The sequence below is a fragment of the Bombus vosnesenskii genome, unplaced genomic scaffold (genome assembly GCF_011952255.1).
Source record: "Bombus vosnesenskii isolate JDL3184/JDL3185 unplaced genomic scaffold, Bvos_JDL3184-5_v1.1 scf7180000013311, whole genome shotgun sequence".
NCBI classification, from domain to species: Eukaryota; Metazoa; Arthropoda; class Insecta; order Hymenoptera; family Apidae; genus Bombus; species Bombus vosnesenskii.
Window position 1 is genome coordinate 163,795 of NW_022882959.1, and position 18,753 is coordinate 182,547.

The 18,753-nt window shown below is 41.0% G+C and overlaps 1 protein-coding gene across 1 annotated transcript in view; it reads right to left on the bottom strand.

Annotated features, from left to right (window-relative positions):
* Positions 1 to 18,753, bottom strand: part of LOC117234954 (octopamine receptor beta-1R-like) — a 46,976-nt gene that overhangs the window by 17,514 nt on the left and 10,709 nt on the right. The window lies entirely within an intron of this gene.

Sequence of the window (18,753 nt, forward strand, 5' to 3'; positions counted from 1 at the left end):
AGAAACTTGATACATGTAATATAAGTTTGACGTACTATAGCGTAACAGAGAAACACTACGTCGTCACAGGCATACGTTTCTGGTCGGATAAAAAATAAATTCGGTCGATTCGTCCGGATGTTGAACCAGAAGTTGCATTAATTTCAGCTCTTTTATGGTGATAAGTTATGATGGTGACTTGCAAATCCGCGATACAAAGATAACATCCGTTATCCGCTTGTTGTTACACGCGCTTCTCTCTCTCTCATAAAAATCGAAGAATATTCAACTCGAGTCTTTCTCGCTGTGCTTTTCCCTTTTCCCGCGCACTCTTACGTTCTAAAACATAAATTTTCTACGCTATTCGCAGACTGATTCGAACGCCCGTTCCGTTATACTCGTTCTGCGTGAACCCTTATCCCTTATCGTATACGCATCTCATAGGAATTTGAAAATATTCAACTTGGATCCTTCGCGCCCCAAACTAATACGTAATAAGATTCCGAAATACGAATCTCCGTTACGTTATTCGCATCGAATCTAACCTCTGCCCTGTTGTATCCATCCTCCATAAACATAGCCGACACCGTTAAAAAAAAGGCATTCGATTTTTCGATAGGTCATCTAATACGAGCCAAAAAGAAAGAAACAGTCCGATCGAGCAACCGCTTTGCGATGAATTCTTTTGTGTAAGAAGGCGTCGAAACGTATGCACGGTTCGTATTCTCCGATTGGCTCAAGCTGAAAGCGTTTTCCTGTTTCATCACGGGGATCGTGAATCGTCGGTCACCGTACCGGACAAAAATATTACGATCGAGGTGGAAACGCTCGGATCTTCCCCGGTGTTCGTTATCGTTTTAGTCCAGCTATCGAGAAAGAAATCGAATTGCATTTTTATTACGGATTAAATCGCTCCTACCCCTTCCGTCGACGTTGTTAAGAGGGTTTGGTCGCGTGCACACAGCACACGCTCCATCAGTTCGATACCAGCGGAACTGTGCTTATCTAAAAATTCGTTATTTGCTCGTCGATGCTCCGGGGAAATAGTATCGAGCCCGATGAATCGTGCAAGATGCTGGTACCGAACGGAGGATTAAACGGCTTTCCATTAACTCGTCGAAGGATCGCATTGATTTTGCCAGGAATTTCTAAGCAATATCGTCGAGCTTGTTCGCAAAATATCCGGCCGAGGACGTTTCGAAAGTTTAAGGTAGTAACTAAGCTCCTAAGTAAACTGCGAATATTTACGGAAATTTATATTTTTACGAAGATGCTTAAACAGGACGACGAGTACTATATTTCTCGTATTTTACATGTTTTACATATATTACATGCAGTGTTTTGCGTATTACCTGCATTTTACGCATTTTTTACACTTTCAAATTTTCTATTATCTAATTGCATAAAAATCCGCTGTCCAGCTGTTTTATTTAAACGACTTTGTTGATTCGAATGCGACATTATTTGATTAAATTGATGAAATTGTTTCTTTTTTTTTTTTGTTTATTCCGAATAAAAAAATTCGAATCAAACGAAACATCCACCACATTACGTTCATTTTGTTCCAACACGTTTATCCACTCGCAACGCGTACACGCTATTCGTACCAACAGGCGTTGCCCAATTTTCGTCCGAATATCTCACAGTTAGGTGTTACGATAACAACCGGTCGAAGGCAACGAGCTAAACAACGACAACAATGTCGATACAAGGGCTGATAAAGCGAGCATTAGAGAGAGAGAGAGAGAGAGAGAGGAGAGAAATTAAGGTACTCCTTGGAAACTATTTGACAAGCATCGTGCTTTGTTCGGCGACGACCTCTGTTTACCGAGTCGGGTCTCGCAATAGCGACTTTTAATTAACCTACATATCGATGCCGCTCGTTATTCTCGTGCGCGAAAAAGCTCGCGTCTCTCTCTCTCTCTCTCTCTCTCTCTGCCTAGAGTTCTTCGCATCGTTTTCTACAAAGACGAAGAATGGCAAAGAGAATGTTATTTCTTTCGTCGCTTAACCGGCAAGGAGAAAACGTAATTTTTGTCATCGCTATTAGATAATGGGATGAGATAAGAATCTGGTGCGAAAATTTTCTAGCAAACGAGCAAATTTCGACGTTTCAACATACTGATCTTCCAATCTTCTAAAAAAAGTTTTAGAATCCTCGCTGAATTGAAATTTCATTGAAATATTTAAATATATTTGTCCCTAGAATGTGGAACGTAGGGCGAAAAAGCGTACAAGTTTTCCGCTGTTTATAGTCGTATCGTCGTTTAGAAGACAGTTTGCTAATTCCCGTATCGACTTGGCGTCGGAAAATCGACGATCGTAGACGAACCGATCGGACGTTGGTTCAATTTTCGGTTGACTTTGAAACGTTTATTACCTTGGACGCGATCAAGTTCTCTCGACTGTACGCGGAGTTTCGCGAAAATTAGAAGAACGACAAGACGCGTCTCTCGCGAGCGTCGCAAGAACGCGAAGGTACGTCGACGGAATATCGTTGGAACGAGTAACGGATCCAACAATTCCTCGTTATTCGATTTGCCAGCGAATCCCACACAGCGGCCTTCCTTGGTTACCGAAGCGATTCCTTCGCAAGGTAAATATTCTCACTAGCGCCGGTGGAAGTTGCTCGTTGAAGTCTCATCGAGGTCGTGAGACTGGAAAACGGAAACGGTGGCGAAGCTCGAACGACCAAAGGACGGTGAATCCACACCATCCGCGAGTCTATCGCTTTCAGAGTTTCAAGCTGTTCCGTTTACCGAGTGGGAAAACTTTTGGTCGAATCGTTCGTTCGAACGTGATTCTTTGAAATTTCGAAGAGCGAAGATGCGGTGTGGCGTGGTGTTGGCGTATCTCGATCTCGTTCCAGAGAACAACAGATTCGCGAGAAGAAACTTGGCATAAAAAATTGTTATACGCTTTTACTCGAAATAGATAGACGCAAGTAGATGGAAGAAATATGCAAAAATCGTTTTAAAAGTGGTGGATAAAAGATATCGCGAATCGACGGCTCGGGTGCGATCGTTGCCATCATCGAGAGCGCAATTGCTCGCGTGTAACGCCGTTGATAACAAGGACACCACAGTTACCCGATATATTTAACCCACTATCGACTATTTTCGCGTGCTTCGTTCACGCCGATTCGCTAAACTTTCTGACCGATGAAAACGATCGATTCGCACAACAGTTTACGGGGAAGGATAGCAGCCGAGCTGACACCTTTATAGACTCGATGACTTTCTATTATTTTATGACGCGACACGTTGTAGATTTACTTCCATCGAAAGAAGGTCGAATCATCTCGCAAAGTCTTTTGTTTCTTTTAGAAATTTCATTACAAAGATACTATATTATCGCAGGTATCTCAGATCGATGCTATGTATGTCGATTATAAATATTTTTACTTCGATAGACGATAGAACTCTTTTAAATTGTTTGCTTCTATGACACGTACGATAATTTCAAACTCTTACAGCATATAAAACGTATCGAATAGCATTGAACGATCGACTAAATGTCAGTGAAACTGTGGAATACGGAAGAAGCACCGGCGACACGAGCCAGCGTTTGAAACGATATTCCGACTCGTGGGACCAATAAGTAGATATGGATAGCGCTTGGTCAGTCCATTCCATTCGGGTAGATTACAGGAGCGAAGATGGTGCCTAGTGGAACGATCGCATCGAAGCAGTATCCGATAAAGCAAGTAAAGTAAAACGGAATAATAGCTGTGTTAGGATTGGATTGGAAGTAGGAACGCGGGCTGGGATTTGCATAATCGAGTCATCGTAGACTGTGTCCCGAAAGATAATGCAGTATTTCTGCTTCCTTGATTTACGAATTGCCAAGTGGAAAAGACCTAAAAGATCGTAGCGTGGAATACATTTCGAAGTGTAAATATACTGACTCGCCTTTATTACACTCGATTTCGTAATGCGATATGGAAATGAGAAACTGTGTTAAACTTTTTTTAAAGTCACGATTCTTCCGAAGAATAACGTTTATCTTATAGGGGAAAAATTTCATTTCTGCTTAAAAGACAAGAATCGGGTTTTTCGCCGAGAGAAATCCTTCCGAGGGAATAAGAATTTGTATATAATTTTACTTTTTTGCAAAGAACTACTATTTGGTACTATTTTACCGATAACGATGGAAGATGAGGCGAGGAGATGTCCTGAAAGTTTCGTTTCGATGATTCCGACATACGCGTAATCGCTTTAAACGTCGTTATATCCATTTTTCATTCTTAAATTATTTATACCACTTAGAGGCTGTCAAATCGTGGGGAAGATATTTAGACTTTTTACTTATCTATCGAAGCAAAGTTGTAACGATAGACAAACGTAACAAGTCGTATAATTCGAAAATCAAGCGATTGCTCTTAAACGAACAATAATGATATTGGTATAGCGTATATGTATATAGGAAACGAGTAAGAGAAATAAAACGGGTCTAATTATCGGATGACGGAAAGGGCCAGGAAAAATGTCATGTCGTATCGATAGATAAGAACGGCAGGAGAAAGGAATGGTGGAACGAAAGAAGAGCGTGTCGAATACATGAATGTATTTACTCGCTGATATTTTCGTCGTGCTATATCACGCTCGTCGTTAACCCACATTGCACATTTTTTAAGGAAGTAGCAAAAAATTGTGCCGTTAACAGATTTGATGGATATCGATGAACCGACGTACATTTTTCAACGACACTTGCATTTCTTTCCGCGATGAAATTATTTTTCATGGAATCTCGTTTTATATTCGATGCTTAACTTTTACCTCGAAATAATCAGACACGGAGAAGAAAATATCATTTAATCGAAGATTAAATTTGAAACGAGATGAAAATATTAGGAAAATTTAGCGAAACGAATAGATTCTCGTTCGCCGACATTTGAACTTTATACCGCAAAACTCTGTTCGGTTTAAGTTATTAAACCTATATTAGGAGTCAAGTTTCCGGCATAAGACAGATGCACGCGATATACGCGACATTGACTGCGAACGATGAAAATCGACAAGAGATTGCACGATGATCGTGATTGTTTATAGCGAGAAAATAAATAAACGGCTTGTTCTTTTCGAAGGTGAGAACGAGTGGTTCGGTTTGCCGAGGGACACGGTGTCGATTACGAGGCGCGCCAGGTTCGCAGACTGTGAAAGGCGAAGGTAGACTCGTTCGAGGGTAACGTTAATCTTCGCTGGCGATGTTACTCGTCAAAGTAATAACGAGTACGCGTTACTGAAACTCGAGCAGCTTGATAACGATTATGTTGATAATTTTCGCTGGAATCAGGACTCGTGTATCACGAAAGAGGATATCTGTCCGTCCACGTTCGCCTCTCTCCACTAACCTATTAATTATCGCCTTTATATGAAAATTGATCGTTTCTTACGACGATGAAATTATTAACATTATTATTATTAATTATTATACGAGAATAACCGTAACTATTTAAAACTTTTTTGAACTTTTGATTTTTTTCGTTCAACATCGTTTACTAAATATCGACGTATCGCGTACGTTGTACGTTCGAAATGTATCGTTAATAAGCTGCAGATGTGTGCACGTACATGGATTTATTAGAAATTTACAAAAATACAAAATTATTGTAGAAATACAAAAATACACGGAATCGAAGTAAACGAGGTAATTCATAGCGATGTAACGAGCGAATAAATCGCCACCATACGAATTGAATAAATAAATAGATGTAAATTAATAGCAACTACAAAAATGAATTCCAATATCTTGTAACGGGTCAATAGGAAAGACAGGAAATGGATAAAACGCGAACGAAATTTGCTGTTGCTAAGGCAAAGTACGAAATCATTTATGCACGGCGATCGTTCGTTATTGCAAGAAAAAATTCATTTCAATTCAATCGTCGATATCGAATGATCTATCAAAACCACGATTCCCACTATATCATAGTTCTCGTCCTGTCAATACGAGATGGCATCGAATTCAAAATTCAAAATTGCATAATAATCTGGGCATTGACGTAACGACGTATCGAGAGACGATATATCGAAATGAATTCGATCGCTGCATATCTTTTTCACTAACTAAAGCTAACTAAAGCTAACTGAAGCTAACTAAAGCTAACTAAAGCTAACTGAAGCTAACTAAAGCTAACTGAAGCTAACTGAAGCTAACTGAAGCTAACTAAAGTTAACTAAAGCTAACTAAAGCTAACTAAAGCTAACTAAAGCTAACTAAAGCTAACTAAAGCTAACTAAGGCTAACTAAAGCTAACTAGAGCTAAAGATACTTTGTTTGTTTACAGAGACTTGCTGTACAAAATGTTTTGCGAAATAAAGAAATGTCCCTATTATTAATATTTAAGGACAGAGATGCGCAGAGATGAGTCTCACGATCTAAACTGACGCGACAATACGTTTTAAAACTACTTTTGCAAGAACTGCAGGATTATTACGACTTTTGTTTGTATTGGCAATCGAAGACCTATCTGCGATCTTTTAACAGAAGTAAAAGTGTACTACGTAATACCTGTGCAATACATAAAGCCGTAGGATATTACTTAACAAATTTAACGTTGAAAGCACCGAAATATAAAAATAATAAATAACAAATATACGCGTGAGTAAGGAAAAATATAAAGTACGAAAAAATCGTTCTTCGAGCAAGTAGCAAATTCCTGGTATAAGATCGATTTTCGGAGGGAAACCCGTATGTGTATTTTCGAGGAATCTCGTGGGAAGCGAAGAAGCAATTTCGGAAATGCGGCTGAATGTTTATTCAAAAGTTCGTACATCACTGTGATGCAAGGAAAGGTTCGGCCACATGCGAAACTTCAACGATTAATGGAGACGTGTCAACCGGGCAATTGCGTGACAAGTTTCCGTCGACCGATAGTCTTGAAACGAGATCGATCATCGAGCTGCTAATGCGCTATTTTGATTTTAACAGGATAAAGAACGTTTTTCCGCTGGAAGAATTTTTATAAGAGTACAAAGGCTACGCGATATATTCTAAATTCGAAACTCGAACACATATATAGTTATAATTTTTAAAAAAATTTATCAAAATACAATGCCGCGTATACGTAACACGAAGCGTACGAGGATTAGAAATTTTGTCCTCTCGATAATTATTCTAGAGTTGTAGGTTCGCTCCATCGTCGATCTCCTGATCGAGAATTGCCATTTTAACGAAACGCAATGACGAACGAGGGTGAGAAGAAAATCCTTCCGAAGCGATTTGAACTTTCCTTCGTCGAGATTGTACGATTAATATCGTGGATCGGACGACAGCGACGATGTCTTCTCTCCGTTGTTAATTCTTTGATCCACTTGAATCGCGGTTTCTAAAACGGCAGATGGTCGATGGCGTAGAAACCTTGTAAGAGGATCGAATCCTTATGCAGAGAGCAAGCTGTGGATATGTAAGTGACGAGTGCGTTCTAGAAGCTTGAATTCGTCTCACGATTTCGCACGAATTGCGCTTTCTCGGTTCGTTTATCCCAAGTATTCGAACGAGGGAGAAACACTTTGCTATATATCCTTTGCTATATCCCATTTTAGAAGAACGTCGTAGTAAGTTATTGCCTGCTAGATTCGCGAAATTATTCACACTTTTATAAAGGAAAATCTGAATCGAGACGTATTTATTATTACCTACATTCTATGCACATTCGCACCTTCAAGTTTATATAGAGGCTGATCTAAACGTCAGTCCGCACGATCTGTAGAGGATGGATCAGTTCGAATATCACTGTTACAGTCTAGAAGTCGTGAGCGCTTTATTACAGATAAGCTTTGATACAAAGCGCAAATCCTGGTATAATAATTTATCGAAATAAATACGCGCGTGTCAAGAAACTCCGCGTACACTATGATACGTCGATATGCTTAGGCTGCGATCGCTGAACTCTCTCGCTCGTCAATTCGTTTGTTTATTTATACTGGTCGGGGGACAGTCGGAAAGTTTGAACTCGACTGCGTTTGACGGTTGAAAGTAGCGGCGACATTGTTTTGCTCGGAGTTCAATACTCCTTGCAATACCTGTGACCTAACGGTCATGATACTCCGAAACAAAACAACAATAAGATTTGAATTTATCCTGCTCGCGTGCCGCTACAGATCTTTCGATCTTCGGTCTCTCTCACTCTCGATAGTCGGACAGAGAAATATTTCGTTTTAATCGGCAAGAAACTTTTCCACGACCAAGATTAGTCAAAGACATTCTCGTGCGAGTTTTCAACCTCGACTTTCTCGAAAATGATAGTTGCGGAGTGATCTCGTCACTGCCGATTTCCATCTTAGAGTTTGATTTTCGGTCGCACAATAATCGGCTTCGCTTGTATTCGATTACTTCGATTTCACGAATTTAGATTCGCCGCGTAAGTACCATAGGTAAAGTAATATAGAAAATAATTTGTCGATGAATCGTTGTCTTAATTGTCAAAACGTCTGGCGTGTGATTTCGTTCTGGTCAATGAATCGGCGCTCACCGCCAACCACGTTGCTCAGAAATAAATATCGCCAGTCTAAAAGGTAATAACAGCTTACGGGAATTCCACAGCTAGGGTAGGAAGCACATCAGCTTTTCCTGTTTGCACATCCTCCGCATCGTGTAATTACATTTACACGAGCGGAAATGGGGAACTGGGGCGCGACAACAAAATTGTCCCGAAAATATGCCGGAGGAAACGCGGTTACGACCGGGCCGTAGCGAAATTCTCGAGTTAATAATTAACGTTCATTCGGAACGACTAATTGCTTGCCGATGAGTAAAAACGCAAATTGTATATATGTATATATACACAATAAGGAATAAATTCCACGTACTCTTGATATCCTAGAAATCTAAGATATCGCATTTCTCTCTCTCTCTCTCTCTCTCTCTAAGAGTCGCTTCTCCAGATGTGTCTATACATCTGCAACTTGTCGCTCGAGTAAAAGCTGTAAAAAACTGCATTGGAAGAAAGTGAAAGCGAAAGACTGGAGAGGAAGGAGGAGCTCGGTAAAGGCTCGTTTCGTAGCGGACCAGCGATATTTCACTAAACGTATCGTCGGTAGTGGAGCATTTTTCAATCTTGGAGTTTTAACGAACGCGAAACTTTGTTCCCCCGAAGGTTGTAAATTTTCGCATAATTGATAGAATGGAGCACGATAGCGTGGTAAACCTTGCCAAAGGTCTGACCGTGGCCGCTTCCTCCGCTATGTAAACGCTCCATTATGTGCAATCGCATGACACGAAAGTATAGCTAATGGAGAGCGTGCTGTAACGACGCGTTAAGCTTTAATCGATAAACAAATATGGAAGAGGGAGAGACGATCGAAGCATGTGAAAGCCAGGTATACTAGATAAGCAATTACCTTTCACCTGACAACGTGTCGGACGGATTAATCGAGCGGGGCGAGGGTGAATTCTTGCGGAAAATTTGCGCAATATCCGGATCATGGCCGTTATTAATTTCGTTAACGGGCATAATCGCGAAACTACGCTGTCGTGAACGTTTTTAAGTTGTAACGGGATCGAATCGCTTCGAGGCAAGTAGTTGCGTTTTTCCTCCCTCTGCGTTATTCCTATTATTCGTAGGCCAGCAATTTGTTCTTATTAATTGGTCACTTTATAGCGGTATTTTTTAGATATCAAACGCAATACGATTCCGTCGTATTTCACCATCCTGCGCGTCTCGATACTTTACTTTGGCCGAGCAATTACCTCTCGAAGCACGTCTACTCGGATCTGTTTTCCCCTTTACGACTCGAAATAAATAGTTAAGTGACCGGCATTTTCGCAAGTTTACGGTTGCCTGACGCTCTTCTACTCTCTACTATTTCGACAGGTTTTTCAATCGTTGAACAACCGAAACGCGTTTTTCTTCTTACAGTCTGATCGATAAGGGTAAAACGAAAGTACCCCGATGTTATCCGACCCCGGTTCTATCTAATTCGCTTTTGTCGATCGTTCGCGCGTATCCTGTTTGATGAAAAAGGGAAAAAGCTAGAGAAAAGCGGGGATCAGCGATTGGAAACGCGAAGCGAATCGACCATTTGTTCGATTAGAAGGCAAAAACTAGCGATGAATAAATTCCATGATGCTCGAACACACGCTGTACACGCTGTACAAACGTATAACGTTCGGTATTGAAAGATGTTTAGAACTCGATCGTTTCGCGTTTCTTTCGAATACTCTTTACTTTCGCACTGGAGCATTCTCTGCAATCTAGTATGAAAACTCTTGCAATTCGAAAATTTCTTTCCCGAGAATACTATTTAAAGTTCGTTGAAACTGCAGAGTTTATAGACGGCAATTAAACGAATAGATAACGACATTTGTACATTGTCAAATTTACTTCGACTCGAAATCGTAAAGAACCTTTTGATCGAAAATTATTTTTACATATCTATACAGAACACGCATTGACACAGCGAAATTTGAAATTCGAAACTTACGCGCTACACGTATTCGCAGCTTCGACGAATCTCCTCGTATTATCGTACTAAAGTAAATTCCTCTATCACCAGCTTATGTCGCTCTATATGTCGTCTATATCTGTATTGCGGCATTTCTGGAAAATTGTGTTATCCGGCTATCGATTAAATTTCTTTATTTCAATAAGTTTCTAACGTAAAAATCTTCAAAGACAACGGACGCCTAAGGAGACGTTTTTTTACAAATAGTTGACGTTTATCGTCGTGATAGCATGACGTGTAATTGTGTCGGGACAAAGTTAATTGGTTGAAAATGGTTAATTGGCGTTTTTCCCGTTTCGTTCGCTAAATCGCACAATTACGAACGATATCTATCGATATCACTCGGCTGTCCATGTATAATATTTCGCAAAATGTAACACCGAAAGTCACAAAGATAGATTAAATGGAATGGAAAGTCGCAGTTGTAGCGTATTAAACAGCCAAAAGAAATATGATCGGCAAACGAGATATACGAGTCCCGATGAACTGTGAACGAAACGAACGCGCAACAAACAGATCGGTATTTGCCGATGTCGAACCGACCAATCTACGCTGAGAGCGTGCAAATTTCACCGTGCAAACTATGCCCTGGCTCGCCATCCTCGCTATCTTCGTTCTCCAACGCACGGACTCGGATCGTCGTTCGAATTTTTGGCGAATCGCCAACCGAATCCTACCGCCATTATGCAAATCAAATGCAAACTGTTGCATCGTTTGGCGAAAAGACGTCCTGGAAACTGAGTCGAGCATTTATCGATCGGGAAAATCGTTTCTATGCGAGTTTCTTCCTTTTCTTTCTTCTTGTTTTCCCCTTTTTTCGCACGAAACGAGTTTCAAGTAAGGACAGTGTGAACTAATTATCTTATCGAAGTGACAAAGTACGAAATTAGCAGTTCTCTTTGTCCTCCGTGTACGACGTAGCGTTTATCGGTTGTTTCTGTTACTTACCTGCTACTACCGACGCTTACTTGTCTAACGAAGAATCGTGAATTGCCAAACATACAGACAGTATATGTGTATTATACATGTTTAGTTGAGAATATTTCTGTTCGTGTACTGGCCGCGGATACTATTCCGATAGTTGAAATACGTTGAAATACGAGATGCCGGGATATTCGAACGTTCGGATAAAACGTGTTGGGAAAATCGAGATCCTACGAAACTTTTGTTTTAGACAAGGGAATCGATTTGGCGGCTAGTGAAAGACGTTAATATCGGGTCAGACGCTTCTGTTTTATAGCTAACGATAAGAATACCGAGGAATAACGATTCGAATTCCGAAGTTGCTTAAATTTGATTTCTTTGCTCGTATTCGTAAAAGACGTAGAAAAAGGTTTGATAGATTCGAAATGGCATAGAACGTAAGAACATATTTTCTAGGGTTTCGTGAAAATCTTTGCGAATGTTAAGCTTCGTTGAGCTTCGTTGAGCTTCGTTAAGCTTCGTTAAGCTTCGTGTCTGAACTGACACAATGACACTGTACTTCCGTGTTCCGTGTACGGCTTCTCTCTGGCATGCGTCTGCGTTATTTTTGTTCTAAACGTGTATCGGACTCGCGTGACGATTGAAACGGAATCAGTTCTACCCTATATAGTTGCTGTTCGAGACGCCTTGTTTATTACATCCTCTTGAGAGTTCTCGCAATTTTGAATCGCTCACTTCGTATCGACGTATCTTCCGATATATCTGCTAGAGATCAATATTTCCAATTTCGCAGGCGATATATGTATAACCGACCTGCATAAAAAACCCGAATATCTATCGATCGATTTACAGCACTCGCATTCTATCGGTGTGTTCGTTTCGCTCTAGAATCTGAAAATCCGAATCGATTGAAAAATTGAACGAAATAACGTTCGACCGTTCTACTTCTGGAACACGTGCGAAGCATTAATGGTCACGACGCTAGTGATAATTTAACAAATTATTAATTAATCTATGAGAATACTAGTTATTTCAATACCACGTTGCATAGTTTTTCTCGTTTTAGACGTTTGTTGTTTGCCATTCTTCCGTTAAATAATTACGACCAAGCTGTGTGACAGGCATTCGTTTCAACGAAATATCGATATTACGGAAGATATTATCTTTCTCGCCTGCTTTCGTACGAACGAAACGTTGCCGCGCACTTGATTTAATTAAACTACTTTGTGTCGCATATCGTAATAATTACGTAACTTTGTCCGCTATTTTAATATCTGTAGGCTTCTACCGTCACGTTCCAATCATTAGAAGTCACTTGTGTAATTCATAATCGTACGATGATGCCATCGAAATGTTACGCGTAGTATTAAAACGATCGGCCAATTTTACAAGAATCAATTTTTCCGCCATATTGCTTTATAACGATCTATCTGCTTTATTCGTTTCGAGGGAAATTTTAACTCGGGTAACTAACGTTTCTCGAAAACATCGCGATTAAAGCGAAAATTAAAGAAGAAATTCTGCCATCTTGCACGTGCGTGCAATAACGTTTCCTCGTTTTAAACTAATTTCATTTCTGTTCGTATGTTAGAACTCGATCGTTTACGACTGTTTCGAGATAGCTTGTAAATTAAACGATTGTTTAGCTGCGATAGAGAATATCGTTAATTCTCTTCAAAAGCTAAATATATATTTACTAAATATATAAGTTAATGTATCCGGTATTTTACGAATCTTATTCGTAGATAACGTTAAGATAGCCATACACCGTTTAGATACAAGTAGGAAAGATCAGGCGGCTGAAAATGCGGAAGAACGATGAGAAATCGTAGACTGCGCTTTTTCCAAAGAACCTCCTTATCTTCGTTTCCGTCTCGTTTTATCGTCGTTAACTTGGCTCGAATCAACGAGAAGTCTCGCTGCGCTTCGCCATTTCATTCACTAGCGCTATTTCAACGTCGAAGGCCATTTTTCTCCGCTCCCGAACTCTATTTACGCTGGAAAAAGAGGGGCAATGGAAGAGAAGAGAAAGAGAAAAAGAAGAAACGCGCGACGAGTTTAGCAAGCAGCGTGGAATAATCTCACCGTTTCTCGTAAATCGCGACTTCGTTCCTGGCAATTTGTTTCGCAATCAGTTGTCGGCAGTCGTTTCAGCGTCGCGATAAGCTACCGGAACGAGCGTTGGTTCGCCATCCGGCGGAGATCTTTCAATTTCTCCTCGTTAAAGCTCTCAGAACGCGACCATAAATCGTTGGAAGAAGCTTCAAGGCCCGATACACCGTGAAGACATCGACAAACTAGCGATTAACCGACGATTTATCGAGCCTGGCGTTGCCGCGCCTCCTTTCGACCGTTTCGCTCCTTTCCTAGGATCTCGAGCGCGTTTAACTTTGAAACCGGCGGGGGTTTCCGCGTTTCCAACCAAATGCGCGGAAAGCACTTCGTTACGGGAATGGGAAACTGACTTGGCGCTTCGTTTTCTTCGGAATTGGTCGAGCAACTGCGAACAATCGCGTCCCATTCCCTTATCTTTCGCATCGCCGCTCTAATTTCCCTTACCAGAGATCACGAGCGAATTGAAACGCATTCTGTTGCATTCGGGCTAATTTCAGCCGATTGTATGGATGTTTAATCCTTCCCCGCTTTCCTATATATACAAATTATTTTACAGAAAAGCTGTTTCTATCGATGATCTTAAATATAGATCATTTTAACGGGTCAACATCAACGCGTATACAGCGAGAGTGAGTATGCAAGCGAGTACGTAGATACTTTGTGTGTTTATGGTTGAGACGAGTCCGTCGTTCGAAGACGTTCTCTTTTCTCTTTCGATTTCACGAAATTACATTGCTCTCTGGCTGTTTTCTACCTGGCGATATTTACAAGAACAAAAAAGACGAGGAAAAGAGAGACATCGCCGATTCGAAACTGAATATACTATACTTTCTTGTAAGAAAACGTCTTTGCCGCTTCTCCGGGATCGTTCGCGTCCTCTTACATCGTCTACGTAGTTTCCTTAACGCGAACATAGCGTTCCCATGGTCCCCCGTATGAAAGTAAGATTTGCAATGGAAGCAACCATAAAGCGAATGGATAAAGGGACGTTCTTCCGTTCGAGAATTCACCTTCTACTTGTTTCCGTTTGGATGTACCACCGTGGCAATATTTTCTTCCGCTTGTCGAGTGTTTCGCTTGTGCGGACATGCTACTTTTATACTCGTTGTCGTAAATGCCACGCTACGGAGTAGATGTACATCTCTCGGTGTAGGAAATTCTTTCCTATCTTCGTGTTTAGAAGGTGAAACGAAAAATTTCTTTATATGATATTCGTGGAAATATGAGATTGCGCGAACGTAACAGTTGGCCACGTGGTTACACCACGTCCTCGATGATACGTGCGAAAGAAGCGACAGACCTTGACGAGCGTTTCTCTGGTTCTCGCGAAGGGACCTTGAACTGGAACGGGGCGAAACAGACGATTATCCGTTCTGTCAACCACCAGCCGCGAGAATCGAACAGGCTGACGACGGAAGCACGAAAACCGAAGCTATCGAAAAATCTCGTGTAAATACAGCTACGCTGGCGCGCGTTATTAGCTACTCGAACCAAGTAGACTGACACAGGGGAATAGAAGTAGAATGGAACTAGAATGGAACACGAGATCGTGATAAAATTCGAAGCCGAGAGTTATCGAATTACGTATCGACTCGCGCGGTTTTACTCTCTCCGATCCTTCGGTCCACGTTCCCTATCTCCCTTTGCAGGGAGTTTGTTTCCTTCTGCTGGAAACTGGTAACAGAAGATGAAATTTTTTTATGTAGCACGATGGTTTTACAAAGTAGTAAACGTTGATAACACGGAAGCTGATCTAAGAGAGAGGACAGCGACTAACCTAGCTCAAAGTTTTTTTTTTTTTATGGTACAACTCCTTTTACACGAACTTGGGAGACGAGCGGTTTATGCCCGTATAATACGTATGCAGGATTTATGCGCAGAGTTTAATAGCCAAACTTTGTCGGTATACTCTGTCAGGCGAACCAAGTATACTCGAGCAAAAGACGTTCTACAACGTGCATATTTATGCACAGACTGCCAAACGTATTCGTACACCTTCTATAGAAATATGCGATATTTAATGCAATTTAATAATACGTTCGTTACGTAGAAAACATCCTGAAACTTCCTTAGAAATTACGTTACGAGACTCGCCGATTATGAGACACGGTCGCATACGTATGTATGTACCTCGTACGTAGCATTTCCGATAGTCTGCCAAAGAAACGTTTCCGATCGATCTTCCATCTTTCGCACAGCTGGATATTAAAAATTCTACGTTTCAGGACGAGTCGATCAGCTTGATTTTTTAATCTATTGTATCACGATCAAGAGCGAAGAAATTTAGATTCGATGAACAGCGTTAGTTGGTTGCGATGTGTTATCGTTATCGTTGGATTTCTTTAATAAAAAATAAATAATAGTGATAGCGCATCAACGCTTTTTTGGTGATGTATGGTCGGTGCGACTATATTTTAACACATGTACTGACGCTATAATTTGACTAGCTATACTATTTGAAATTACCCGTATGAAATTATAAAAGTTATCTTGTACATCGATATCGTAAAACGGTTCCTTTTGGTAATCTTTTAATCCTAATACGATCGTTACAACACTCGGTCGACCACACGAGTATTAGCACCAGTTTCGGCAATGGTTAATAAAATTTCACGGGAAATTAATCCCTTTGGAAGAGCGACCGCTCCTTCGATGTGCCGTGTGTGAACGCTGCAAAATCAATAACATCTGCGATGTGGATCTGGATTTGCTGTCGCCGCGTGTGTACGGAATAATCCCAGAAAATATGTTAAATACGATTACGATCCTACGTCGAATTTCAGTCGTTTCGTGCCAAAGATTATTTCAAGGAAACGCAATTTGAAACCTTCAAATACCCAGACCTTTGTAAGACAACGACTCGAACAACGATCTAGTTGTTTCAAGGAACACGAGTTCTGTTCGTTAACCGATAAAATTTTCCAATCGAGTCACGAGTTCGATGTTTCATGTTCGACGGCCGGAAACTTGGCGAGCAACGACATGACCAGAGAACGAAGCTTGTTAAAATCGACCACGTCGTTATCATTCTGTTTTCCTTGGCGAAATACCAACGAGACTGCCGAGATAAATCTGCGAGAAAGCTGTTTAAGAAAACGCAGAGAGAGCAAAAAGGGCGAAAGAACGATCTCCTCTTCCATTTAATTTCTCCGTTTGCCTAATTCGTTCGCTTTGTTTCGCTTTTATTTTCGCGTCCCTTCGAAACGATTTCTCTTCGTTCCTCTCCACCGAATGAAACTGTCCGTCCGAGAGAACACGTTCGATCCGAAGCGAGTCCAACCGCAACCTAACCGCAACCGAACCCCTATAAAAAGATCCGTAAGGTTCGAGATTTCGCTTAATGGCGTGTCAGCCAACGATTCCGTTCTCCTCTTTTCCGTTGGAGCTTGTCCGTTGGACGATTATACATACACGGTGATTATGGAAGGCAAGATCCGATCTCGAGTTCCGTAAGGTGATAGATTATTAGGCGTTGATTAATTAAAGATAAACGCGTTCGTCCTCGAAGCAATTAGTCTGCCGTGCAAATTTAATAGCTTGAGATAATTAGCAGCTACTTGGCTCGATCGGATCGTGTCGACGCTTTGTCCGTCTCCCGCTATCCTTTTCTCGTGAGATTCGATCGCCGATTCAATTGTTTCATCGGCTTAGCTTGCAGGAAACGAGCGACCTCGTTTCTCTCGCGCAACCACAACCAGGTCATAGACGAATCATTCCGATATTCCTTGCCCACCGCGACCATAAACCAGGCTCCAACTAAATTTTTCATTCGTCGTTACAAACGCTATGTATTTACGTTCGCTACGCTTTTTCACGATTGCTGTCTCGAATCGATCAAGCTGAACTGCCGAACGAATCGCGTTATTAAAGGATATTAAAAAAGTCAGGCAGTTGGAAAAGTACAAGGAAAGTAGGTCAGTGCCTGGGCGTGTTGAAAAATAAAAGAACGAATACCGAATAATACGTAATACTGGAATTTTGAAGTTTGAAATTTTGCTCTTCTTTGTAAAATGTTGCTTCGTCGTGGTTACTTCGAGCGTACGTGCGAATGTTACTCGATATTTTTATATTAATAAAACTCCACTCACACTGTATAGTACTACATGGAATGACAGGTAGTGTGGAAATGCGCTCGATTCGATGTAAATAACGGAATGGACTACCGCGTACTAACCAGTAAGCAGCTTGTACGGTTCTTTCATAGAGGACGACCACCTACGCGAGTAAAAGAAAAACGTTTTACAGACGTTGTATATAATCGATTATTTTATTATATTTCGATAGAATCGTTTCTTTCGACCAGGGTACTATACTCTCGCACCGTGTGCAGTTACACGGTTTTAAACGTGAAAAGGCAGGCTAAGCTATCGGTATCTATGGGCCTTGATCAAAAGCTCCATTAGCTTTCGCTGGCCAGTTTGATCAGCAAGTTCGATGTCGTGCTCCCCCGCCGTGAAGCGTGAACTTCCTTCCTTTGCCGTCACGAACCTTTCCCTTCGGTACAACGTTCTCCACGATTTCGTAGTTTAAACTACGTACCGAACGATCATCCTTCTTTGATTTATATTCCGGCTGTTTCGCCTTCGTATATTTGCTAACAAAATCGTATAATACATACGTATACGTATTCTATTTTATAAGGAAAGACGTTTAAAGTGCCATTTAATGGATATTTCACAGCATGATAGAACTAAGATAGCAGCGAAAAGCTTTTTGCATCGACTCTCTTTTCTCACCTATCTTTTTGTTTGCGCTCTATCGTAAAACGTTTCTCCGTCAATCGCTCCGATATTACTACTACTACCACCACTGCTTCCAGTTACATTTACATCGATTCTCGTGAAAGTGTCGGATTAATCAGCAAGAGAGCTGTAAAGGAGATTGGCACGGTACAAGTGCTCGCTAACGGCGTGAACAACGTGTTTGTCCCCTTTCGACAGGATTCGGCAGAACGTTTTTCCATTTTCATATAAATTAGTAGGGAAGTAGGGAAATAGCAGTTTGCCGCGAAAATCGATGGTGCGCGAACTGTGAACTTTGCTGGATTTAGTTTCGAGTTTCAACGCAGATCCAAAGCTTAGAACGCATCGCGATTTAAGCATTCCGTGTATACGGTAAATACGTCTGTGAAAGCGGAGAAGATAAATGTGATAGACAAGATGATAGATATGTGGAACAAGAGGCTGATATCCAATCGACAAGCAGGAGAACGAAGAAAATAATGTGCAGATGATTCTAGACAAACGTTTAACTCGACTAATTAAATTTAACGATAAAACAGAGACGC